This window comes from Dendrobates tinctorius, unplaced genomic scaffold, assembly GCF_039654945.1.
Source record: "Dendrobates tinctorius isolate UK_male_01 unplaced genomic scaffold, ASM3965494v1 ptg000192l, whole genome shotgun sequence".
In the NCBI taxonomy this organism is placed as follows: Eukaryota; Metazoa; Chordata; class Amphibia; order Anura; family Dendrobatidae; genus Dendrobates; species Dendrobates tinctorius.
In genome coordinates this window covers 4,244,199-4,256,021 of record NW_027361859.1, presented here as the reverse complement: position 1 = coordinate 4,256,021, position 11,823 = coordinate 4,244,199, and positions in this window count along the sequence as shown.

Below are 11,823 nucleotides of genomic sequence, written 5' to 3'. Positions count from 1 at the left end.
ATGTGTCAAAGTTGACCTCAGAGTGTGAATAAGGGCAGACAAAAGGACCGGTCCCAACCAGTGGTTTTTATATGCCCGTTATACCAGTAGACCAGAGGAGACTAAAGTCCTTTCATAAATATTCAGAGAAGAGAAAGCTTTTTAGCTTTCTACGTAAATCCAATCTCTTCCTTTGAAGTAACTGCCTCTAATGCCTTACGACAATGTTCACAGGGCGCATAGGAAATAACCAGTTTCATCCAGAAAACTTGAACAATTTTTTTCTTATTTGTCATATGTGCAATTTGTTTTGTTTTTTTACATCACTAGCTATCAATTCTTTTTAAGACCATTTACAATTTCCTATGTTAAAGAATCGCAATGTATCTATAAAAAAAATGGATGCAATATGGCAGCTCTATTTGGAATCCCATTTTTTTTGCGCACCCATAGATTTGCGCACCTCATCCAATTTACTGAAGAAACTAGGGCATGCAGTAATAATTTGCTTCACATGCAGATTTGGCTAGTAAGAAAAAAAAAAAATCACTCATCTGCAAAGACACATTGAAAAACATACTAGAGGTTAGGACCATCTCAGTGACGACACCGCATTTCTTTTAACTACGCCAGACGTAAATTGTGTAGGCCCAGAATCTTAAACTGTTGTCTGAAGTATTGACTCTTTTTGTAGGACGAATATTTACCTCTAATATCATCTCCTACAGTTTATTTTCTGTTATCGTTGCAATGCAAAACAGTAATGCATGGCCACTGAACAATGTTTGCTGATATGTTGATTACATACATTGTCCATGCTACACAGTTTGTTGGCATTCCCAAACAGAGGAGGAAAAAATCTATGCAAATAGATTACATAATCAAACAATGTAGATTGGCCTCATTCACATCTCTCTCTGACCTCTGGATGCTGGTTGAAGGCCAGTTGTGAACTATATAAAGAGACTTTTTCTTCTGGTCCGTGTGACTCTTGAGGCTCTCAGCTTAGAGGACTATGGCCCCAGCTGCAAGAACACAGGACTGCTTCATTGACCATCACTGAAACCCCAGAGACATCTTAAAGAATCCAGTTTGGGACAATTGGGTCACCTGGCCACATACCTCGCTGCTCTCAGTTAGCTTCTTAAGCTTGTCGTTCCCTCCTCGCTGTGGGGGCCCGCCAAAAGAAGGCCCCCACAGGTGTTTACCAAGTCCCTTATGTTGTTTATTTTCGTTATTGCAATTACTTCAGCATGGCTCTCCTTTGCTTCTCATTGATGAAAGGCTTTTTTCTACCTTTACATGACTTGAGCCCTGCCTCTAGGAGCCTGTTACGAACTGTTTTTGCCAGGCACTTCACCCCAGCTGCCATTTGCCATTCCTTTTGTAGGTCACTTGATGTCATTCTGCGGTTGCTGAGTGACATTGGAATAAGATGACGGTCATCCCGGTCAGCTGAGAGTTGTTTTCGCCCTCTGCCTGTCTGTAGCTTTGTTGTCCCTATATTTCTGCTGCTTGTTGTAATGGACGGCCGTCTTAGAAATTTTAAGGATGGAGGCAACATGACCCTCACTGTATCCCTCTGCTAGTAAAGCCAGAATTGAGCCCTTCTTTTCCTCACTCAAGAAAGACTTTTTTTTTACAACTCCTTTGGCATGGTTAAAAGTTATTTTTTAATTCCTATTACTTTCCATACCATGTAATAGGCCCCATATATTGCTCCATACAGTATAATGAGCTCCATATATTGCTCCATACTGTAAAATGTTCCCCATATAATGTTCCATAAAGAAAAATGTTCCCCATATATTGCGTCTTACATAATGGGTCCCATATAATGTTCCATACAGTACACGGTGTTCCAAATTATTATGCAAATTGGATTTAAGTGTCATAAAGATGTTATTTTTTGTTTTTCAAATAAACTCATAGATGCTATTGTGTATCAGGGCTCTTTGGATCACTGAAATCAATCTCAAATGCCTGTGATAATTAGTTTACCAGGTGAGCTCAATTAAAGGAAAACTACTTAAGAATGATGTTCCACATTATTAAGCAGGGCACAGGTTTCAAGGAATTTAGGAAATAAAAAGGATCTCTCTGCTGCTGAAAAGCATCAAATAGTGCAATGCCTTGGTCAAGAGATGAAAACATTAGATATTTCCCAAAAATTTAAACGTGATCATTGTACTGTTAAGAGATTTGTGGTTGATTCTGAGCACAGACATGTTTGTGCTGATAAAGGCAGAATGAGGAAGGTTTCTGCCAGGCAAGTTCATTGGATTAAGAGAGCGGCTGCTAAAAAGCCATTACAAACCAGCAGATATTTAAAGCTGCTGGTGCCTCTGGAGTCCCTTGAACCTCAAGGTGTAGAATCCTTCAAAGGCTTGCTGTGGTGCATAAATCTACTATTCGGCCACCCGTAAACAGTGTTCACAAGCAGAAATGGTTGCAGTGGGCCCAGACATACATGAAGACTAATTTTCAAACAGTCTTGTTTACTGATGAGTGTTGAGCAACCCTGGATGGTCCAGATGGATGGAGTAGTGGATGGTTGGTGGATGGCCACTATGTCCCAACAAGGCTGCGACGTCAGCAAGGAGGTGGAGGAGTCATGTTTTGGGCCGGAATCATGGGGAAACAGCTGGCAGGGCTCTTTAAGGTTCCTGAAGGTGTGAAAATGACCTCTGCAAAGAATATAGAGTTTCTGACTGACAGCTGTCTTCCTTGGTATAAAAAGCAGAAACGTGCCTTCAGGAGCAAAATCATCTTCATGCATGACAATACACCATCTCATGCTGCAAAGAATACCTCTGAGTCATTGACTGCTATGGGCATAAAAGGAGATAAACTCATGGTGGGGCCACCATCTTCCCCTGACCTCAACCCTATAGAGAACCTTTGGAGTATTATCAAGCAAAAGATCTATGAGGGTGGGAGGCAGTTCACATCAAAACAGCAGCTCTGGGAGGCTATTCTGACTTCATGCAAAGAAATACAAGCAGAAACTCTCCAAAAACTCACAATTTCAATGGATGCAAGAATTGTGAAGGTGATATCAAAGAAGGGTTCCTATGTTACCATGTAACTTGGCCTGTTAAGCTATTTAACTCCAAAATATCCTTTTTGTTTAGTGAATGTGACCTCCTAATGCTGCAAATTCCACAAATGAGCATTTTCAGTTCTTTAAAACATATCAAATATTTAAAAATTCTACTGTGCATAATAATTTGGAACAGTGCAATTTGAGTTTTTATTCATTTTGGAGATTATACTGTTATTATTGGGAGGTTTCTTCAATAAAATTTGATGTATACTCTAACCGGTGATGACTTTTATTAGACTGACTGTCATTTGTACCGACTATTTAGGAAAATCAGAGAAAAATATCATTTGCATAATAATTTGGAACACAGTGTATATGATGGGCTCCATATAATGCTCCACACAGTATAAGATGGGCCCCATAGAGTATAAGAAGCCCCATATATTGCTCCATACAGTATAATGAGTCCCATATAATGCTCCATATAGTATATGATGGACCCCATATATTGCTCCATACAGAATGGCCCCATACAATGATCCATACAGAATAGGCCCCATATTTGATGCTCCCGTATATGATGGGCCCATATAATGCTCAATATATAATGTGCTCCATATATGATGCTCCAGTGTATAAGTGTATAATGGGCCCCACATATAATGGGCCCCATATAATGCTCCACACAGTATAGGATGGGCCCCATAGAGTATAAGAAGCCCCATATATTGCTCCATACAGTATAATGAGTCCCATACAATGCTCCATATAGTATATGATGGACCCCATATATTGCTCCATACAGAATGGCCCCATATAATGATCCATACAGAATAGGCCCCATATAATGACCATACAGAATAGGCCCCATATTTGATGCTCCAGTATATGAGGGGCCCATATAATGCTCAATATATAATGTGCTCCATATATGATGCTCCAGTGTATAATAGGCCCCACATATAATGGGCCCCATATATTGCTCCAAACATAACAAAATAAAAATACCTCTCGTCGCTGGCCGCTGCTCTGCTCTGGACACAGGAACAGGTAAGTATTGCAAGTGCCGGGACCCTGATCAAGCGGGGGGCCCCAACACGGGCGCCCGTCTGCTCAAGGCCCCGACACTTGCCCGGGTGCTGACGCCGGCCCTGGTACCACTCTTAAAAAAAAGCACTACGAAGTGAACAAAATGTTATATATACCCCCAAATGGTACTAATAAAATCTACAACTCAGCAAGAAAAGCCCTCATACAGCTCCATTGACTGAGAAAAAAAGGTGATCAGTCTCAGAAAATGACGACACAAACCAATTTGTTTTTTGTTAAATAAACTGCAGAATTTTTTTAGGTCACAGAAATAACTAACAGAGAATTATATATATTCCATTTTAAATGAGTCGCCCTTTTCTTAAATGGAACCTGTCACCCCCTGGGACATATATGACCTATCAATATAGGCATACAGGTAATAGAAATGTTACACTAGTCCTACCTGTATGCCTCATATTAATAACATTTCTTTGCAACAAGACCATTAATATGAGACATACAGGTAGGTCTAGTGTAACATTTCTATGACCTGTATGCCTATATTAACCCCTTTCTGACATTAGACGTACCATCCCGTCCATGTACACTGGGCCCACATGCCCATGGACGGGATAGTACGTCATGGGCAATCAGCTGCACTCATGGGGGGAGCGTGGCTGACCGCGGCCGGGAGTCAGCTGATTCTCCCAGCTGACACTCGACACTAAGTGCCAGGAGTGGTCACGGACCACACCCGGCACTATAACCCCCGGAACACTGCGATCAAACATGATCGCAGCGTTCCGGAGCCGGCAGAGGGGCTGACAGCCCCTCTGTCTTTGGATCGGAGACCCCGCGGCATGACCCGGGGTCCCGATCACTGCCATGGAGACCTGACCTGAGACACTTCCTGTCATGCGCAGTGATGACCAGGAAGTCTCTCAGGCCAGTGAAAAAGAAGCTGTAGCGTTGACAGCTTCTATAACATGCAGATCTGCAAGCTATAGAAGCAATCAGCCCTCACAAAATGAGTGTCCCATAGTGGGACAAAGTGTAAAACTTAGAATGAAATAAAAAAAAAATTGAAATAATTGTAAAAATATAAAAATAAAAAAATCAATATTAATTCTCTCACTAAATAAAAATTTTAATGAAAAAAAAATGTAAACAATAAAAGTACATATTTAGTATTGCCACGTCCATAACGACCCGACTATTAAAACTGTCCCACTAGTTAACCCCTTTAGTGAACCCCATTAAAAAAAAAACAAGGCAAAAAACAATGCTTTATTATCATACCTCCGAACAAAAAGTGGAATAACACGAGATCAAAAAGACCGATATAAATAAACGTGGTACCGCTGAAAACGTCATCTTGTCCCACAAAACACGAGCCACCGTACAGCATCATCAGCGAAAAATTAAAAAAGTATAGCTGTCAGAATAAAGCGATGCAAAAACAGTTATTTTTTCTATAAAATAGTTTTTATTATATAAAAGCACCAAAACATAAAAAAATGATATAAATGAGGTATCGCTGTCATCGTACTGACCCGAAGAATAAAACCGCTTTATCAATTTTACCGCACGCGGAACGGTGTAAACGCACCCCCCCAAAAGAAATTCATGAAACGCTGGTTTTTGCGCATTCTGTCTCCCAAAAATCGGAATAAAAAGTGATAAAAAAATGTCATGTGCCCGAAAACGGTACCAATAAAAACGGCAACTTGTCCCGCAAAAAAATAAGACCTCACATGACTCGGTGGGTCAAAATACGGAAAAATTATAGCTCTCAATATGTGGTGATGCAAAAACTATTTTTTGCAATAAAAAGCGTCTTTTAGCGTGTGACAGCTGCCAAATATAACAACCGCCATAAATAGTAAATCAAACCCCCCCGTTATCACCCCCTTAGTTAGGGAAAAATAATAAAATTAAAAAATTTATTTATTTTAATTTTCCCATTAGGGTTAGGGCTAAAGTTAGGGTTGGGATTAGGGATGTGCTGGGGTTAGGGTCCCGTCACACTTAGCGATGCACCAGCGATCCCGACCACGATACGACCCAGTCAGGATCGCTGGTGCATCGCCAAATGGTCGCTAGTGAGCTGCCAAACAGGCAGATCTCACAGCGATGCAGCAGCGGTCGTTACTTACCTGTCAGACGCGGCGATGATGAAGTCCTCTGTCCGCGTCCACGCGGCGATCGTCGGCGCCAGCAGGAAGCCCAGCAAGAAGCGGCCGACGAGAAATGGTCCAGGACGTTCTCGCGCGATCAGCAATAGACAGCGGGGGAGCCGGTTGGAGGTATCACACATAGCGATATCGCTAGCAATATCGCTGCTGCGTCACAAAATTGGTGACGCTTAAGCGATATCGCTAGCAATCTCGCTTAGTGTGACGGGGCCTTTAGGGTTTGAGTTAGAATTGGGGGTTTCCACTGTTTAGGCACATCAGGTGCTCTCCAAACGCAACATGGCGTCTGATCTCAATTCCAGCCAATTTTGCATTAAAAAGTCAAACAGCGCTCCTTCCCTTCTGAGCTCTGCCATATTGGGTATCAGCTTACTCAGGACAAACTGTACAACAACTTTTGGGGTCCAATTTCTCCTGTTACCCTTGGGAACATTTTTAATAAAATCAACAGATTCAATTTGTTTTATCATTCCAAAAACTCCTGCAAAGCACCTGAAGGGTTAATAAACTTCTTGAATGTGGTTTTGAGCACCCTGCGTCGTGCAGTTTTTAGAATGGTGTCACTTTTGGGTATTTTCTATCATATAGACCCCTCAAAGTGGCTTCAAATGTGATGTGGTCCGTAAAAATAAAAAAATAAAATGGTGTTGTAAAAATGAGAAATCGCTGTTTAAGGCTATGTACCCACGTAAGCGTTTTTTTAAGCGTTTTTACCAGCAAAAACGCTTACAAGAAGCATCCCATTCATTTTAATGAATTCCGCACTTTTTGTGCATATTGATGCATTTTTTTTCCGCGAAAAACAAGCATCGTGGTAAAAAAACGCAGCATGCTCATTAATTTCGCAGAAAAATCCGCATTTCTAACTAAATTTTATGAGACTGGGGATGCTCTGGAAAAAAAACGCATAAAAACGCGCAAAAAACGCATATTACCTGGGAAGGAGTCCCGTTTTTAGTCAGGAATTTTCTGCATACGTGGGTACATAGCCTAACTTTTAACCCTTATAACTTCCTAACAAAAAAAATTTTGGTTCCCAAATTGTGCTGATGTAAACATGTGGGAAATGTTAGTTATTAAGTTTTTTGTGTGCCGTATCTCTGTGATTTAAGGGCATAAAAATTCAAATTTGGAAAATTGCGAAATTTTCTAAATTTTCGCCAAATTTCCGTTTTTTTCACTAATAAATGCAAGTTATATCAATGAAATTTTACCACTAACATGAAGCACAATATGTCACGAGAAAGCAATGTCAGAATCACCGGGATCCATGGAAGCGTTCCAGAGTTATTACCTCATAAAGGGACAGTGGTCAGAATTGTAAAAATTGGCCCGGTCATTAACGTGCAAACCACCCTTGGGGGTAAAGGGGATGATAGGTCATATACGTCCCAGGGGGACAGATTCCCTTTGAAATATTCATCTGTAGCTGTTTTTTTTTTTTTTTTTTTAATATATTAAATGTGTTCACCATCTCCGTTCAAACAGTGAGACTCTGCCTTTGCTCCTGGTGTCCAGTACTCAAAAAGGTATCACTGTTATCTGTGGCGTTACATAGGACTGCAGGTGACATCTACTACATAAACGGTGGTGTTACATAGGACTGCAGGTGACATCTACTACATAAACGGTGGTGTTACATAGGACTGCAGGTGACATTGCTACATTACCTGTCCTCAGGGTGTCACCGCTGTTATCTGTGAGGAGGCTTTTTATTCTCTGGTAGAGCAGCATAATCTACGTCTCGCGGCCGCTGAATTTTTTTGACCTTAACAACACCCCAGTCACCATAACCCCAAAATGCAAAAAAAAGTGATCAAAGACGGAAATAAAGACTAGAAATAAAGCCGCAAACAGATAGAAGAATTTAAATACAAAAAATCTTGCGCTGCCTATACCCACAGAAGGGTGGAAGACTGCGGAGGAAAGAAGAGAACAGTAAGGACTGTTTCACACTTCAGTTTCTGGCGTCAGTCAAAACCCGCCGTTTTGACAGAATGACGGATCCGTCAAAACTGCAGATTTTGTAATGTAAAGGAACATGATTCTGGAGAGAGAAAGGAGAGAGAGAGAAAGGAGAGAGAGAGAGAGAGGAGAGAGAGAGAAAGGAGAGAGAGAGAGAGAGAAAGGAGAGAGAGAGAGAGAGAAAGGAGAGAGAGAGAGAGAGAAAGGAGAGAGAGAGAGAGAGAGAAAGGAGAGAGAGAGAGAAAGGAGAGAGAGAGAGAAAGGAGAGAGAGAGAGAAAGGAGAGAGAGAGAGAGAGAGAGAAAGGAGAGAGAGAGAGAAAGGAGAGAGAGAGAGAGAGAGAGAGAGAAAGGAGAGAGAGAGAGAGAAAGGAGAGAGAGAGAGAGAGAAAGGAGAGAGAGAGAGAGAGAAAGGAGAGAGAGAGAGAGAGAAAGGAGAGAGAGAGAGAGAAAGGAGAGAGAGAGAGAGAGAGAGAAAGGAGAGAGAGAGAGAGAGAAAGGAGAGAGAGAGAGAGAGAAAGGAGAGAGAGAGAGAGAGAAAGGAGAGAGAGAGAGAGAGAGAGAGAGAAAGGAGAGAGAGAGAGAGAGAGAGAGAAAGGAGAGAGAGAGAGAGAGAGAGAAAGGAGAGAGAGAGAGAGAGAGAGAGAGAGAGAAAGGAGAGAGAGAGAGAGAGAGAGAAAGGAGAGAGAGAGAGAGAAAGGAGAGAAAGGAGAGAGAGAGAGAGAGAGAAAGGAGAGAAAGGAGAGAGAGAGAGAGAGAGAAAGGAGAGAGAGAGAGAGAGAAAGGAGAGAGAGAGAGAGAGAAAGGAGAGAGAGAGAGAGAGAAAGGAGAGAGAGAGAGAGAGAGAGAGAGAGAGAGAAAGGAGAGAGAGAGAGAAAGGAGAGAGAGAGAGAAAGGAGAGAGAAAGGAGAGAGAGAGAGAGAGAAAGGAGAGAGAGAGAGAGAAAGGAGAGAGAGAGAGAGAGAAAGGAGAGAGAGAGAGAGAGAGAAAGGAGAGAGAGAGAGAGAGAAAGGAGAGAGAGAGAGAGAGAGAGAAAGGAGAGAGAGAGAGAAAGGAGAGAGAGAGAGAAAGGAGAGAGAGAGAGAGAGAGAGAGAAAGGAGAGAGAGAGAGAGAAAGGAGAGAGAGAGAAAGGAGAGAGAGAGAGAAAAAGGAGAGAGAGAGAGAAAGGAGAGAGAGAGAAAGGAGAGAGAGAGAGAAAGGAGAGAGAGAGAGAGAAAGGAGAGAGAGAAAGGAGAGAGAGAGAAAGGAGAGAGAGAGAAAGGAGAGAGAGAGAAAGGAGAGAGAGAGAAAGGAGAGAGAAAGGAGAGAGAGAGAGAAAGGAGAGAGAGAGAGAAAGGAGAGAGAGAGAGAGAGAAAGGAGAGAGAGAGAGAGAGAGAGAAAGGAGAGAGAGAGAGAAAGGAGAGAGAGAGAGAAAGGAGAGAGAGAGAGAAAGGAGAGAGAGAAAGGAGAGAGAGAGAGAAGAGAAAGGAGAGAGAGAGAAGAGAAAGGAGAGAGAGAGAGAGAAGAGAAAGGAGAGAGAGAGAGAGAAGAGAAAGGAGAGAGAGAGAGAGAAGAGAAAGGAGAGAGAGAGAGAGAGAAGAGAAAGGAGAGAGAGAGAGAGAAGAGAAAGGAGAGAGAGAGAGAGAGAGAGAGAAGAGAAAGGAGAGAGAGAGAGAGAAGAGAAAGGAGAGAGAGAGAGAGAGAGAGAAGAGAAAGGAGAGAGAGAGAGAGAGAAGAGAAAGGAGAGAGAGAGAGAGAAGAGAAAGGAGAGAGAGAGAGAGAGAAGAGAAAGGAGAGAGAGAGAAGAGAAAGGAGAGAGAGAGAGAGAAGAGAAAGGAGAGAGAGAGAGAGAAGAGAAAGGAGAGAGAGAGAGAAGAGAAAGGAGAGAGAGAGAGAGAAGAGAAAGGAGAGAGAGAAGAGAAAGGAGAGAGAGAAGAGAAAGGAGAGAGAGAGAGAAGAGAAAGGAGAGAGAGAGAAGAGAAGAGAAAGGAGAGAGAGAGAAGAGAAGAGAAAGGAGAGAGAGAGAAGAGAAGAGAAAGGAGAGAGAGAACAGAAAGGAGAGAGAGAACAGAAAGGAGAGAGAGAAGAGAGAAAAGAGAGGAGAGAGAGATGTTTTTGTGCCAGAAAGGCTTTTGGGGTTAAATTAAAGGAACAGAAATGGAAAACTGGAATCCGATGACGGATCTGTTTTTTGACGGACAGCAACGGATCCGCTGCCCATAGGCGTCCATTCTAGCTGACGACGGATCCGTCACTGTCCGCCTTTTTGACTGAGACAAAAAACGTTCCTAGGGAGGTTTTTTTCAGCCGACGGACAGCTATTTTCCTACGGATCCTTTGTACGACGGACAAAACGTGAGGCCATCCGTCACAATCCATCACTAATACAAGTCTATGAAGAAAAAAACTGATCCGCCAGGCAAATCTGTCAAACCCGTTTTTTTCTGCTAATGACGGATTGTAACTAACGCCAGAAAACTGAAGCGTGAAACCGGTCTAATGCACGAGATTCCCTCTGAAGAAGCCGTCACAGGGACGGAGCGACGCTGATGGAGGCGAGATACCTGGAGATGAATGGCGGGGGCGGAGTTATCTTCCGGGCAATGTCCCGCCCAGAGCCTGGAAGACGTCAGTTATACAAATGGATAAAAGATGATTTATCAACAACAAAGCATCTGATATGAGGAGCCCGGGGGTCCCTGCCCTCAGCGTCTGTCACCCGCAGATTAGGGGCTCACACAGGGCCGATGTGGGGACAGATTCCCCTAATGCTGCGGAGGCCGAGCACAAACCTCCCGGACCCCCAGAGCCCGAGCTCAGGGTCTCCGGGTCACAGGTCAGACCCCAGCAATCAGCAACCGGGGGAGAACGTGTGTATTCAGGGGGGAAACATGGAGAACGGAACAGCACAGAGATGGTAAAGAGCATTTATTATATGGGGAGGAAAAATGGCCGAGTGTGACCAGCGGCTAATCCTGAGAGAGAATAACGGGGCTCCAGCACCTACCTCCACCTGCAGAGCCGCACTCCACATATATGGCTGCTCTGTGCGCACAGGACCTGGGATGAGGTCACAGGAGGGGAGGAGTCAGGGGTCACATGATCAGGGGCCTCAGTGTATGCAGGACTCTGCTGTGCTGGTTGTCATGGTGCTGGATGAGGGGAAGTTTCTGTGTGGGGTCAGGAGGGGTTTACAGGGTGGATGTAGCAGAGCTGCGTGTGTGCGAGGAGTACGGAGCAGAGCCGTGTGTGCGAGGAGTACGGAGCAGAGCCGTGTGTGCGAGGAGTACGGAGCAGAGCCGTGTGTACGAGGTGTACGGAGCAGAGCCGTGTGTGTACGAGGTGTACGGAGCGGAGCCGTGTGTGTACGAGGTGTACGGAGCGGAGCCGTGTGTGTACGAGGTGTACGGAGCGGAGCCGTGTGTACGAGGTGTACAGAGCGGAGCCACGTGTGTACGAGGTGTACGGAGCGGAGCCACGTGTGTACGAGGTGTACGGAGCAGAGCCGTGTGTGTACGAGGTGTACGGAGCGGAGCCGTGTGTGTACGAGGTGTACGGAGCGGAGCCGTGTGTACGAGGTGTACAGAGCGGAGCCACGTGTGTACGAGGTGTACGGAGCGGAGCCGT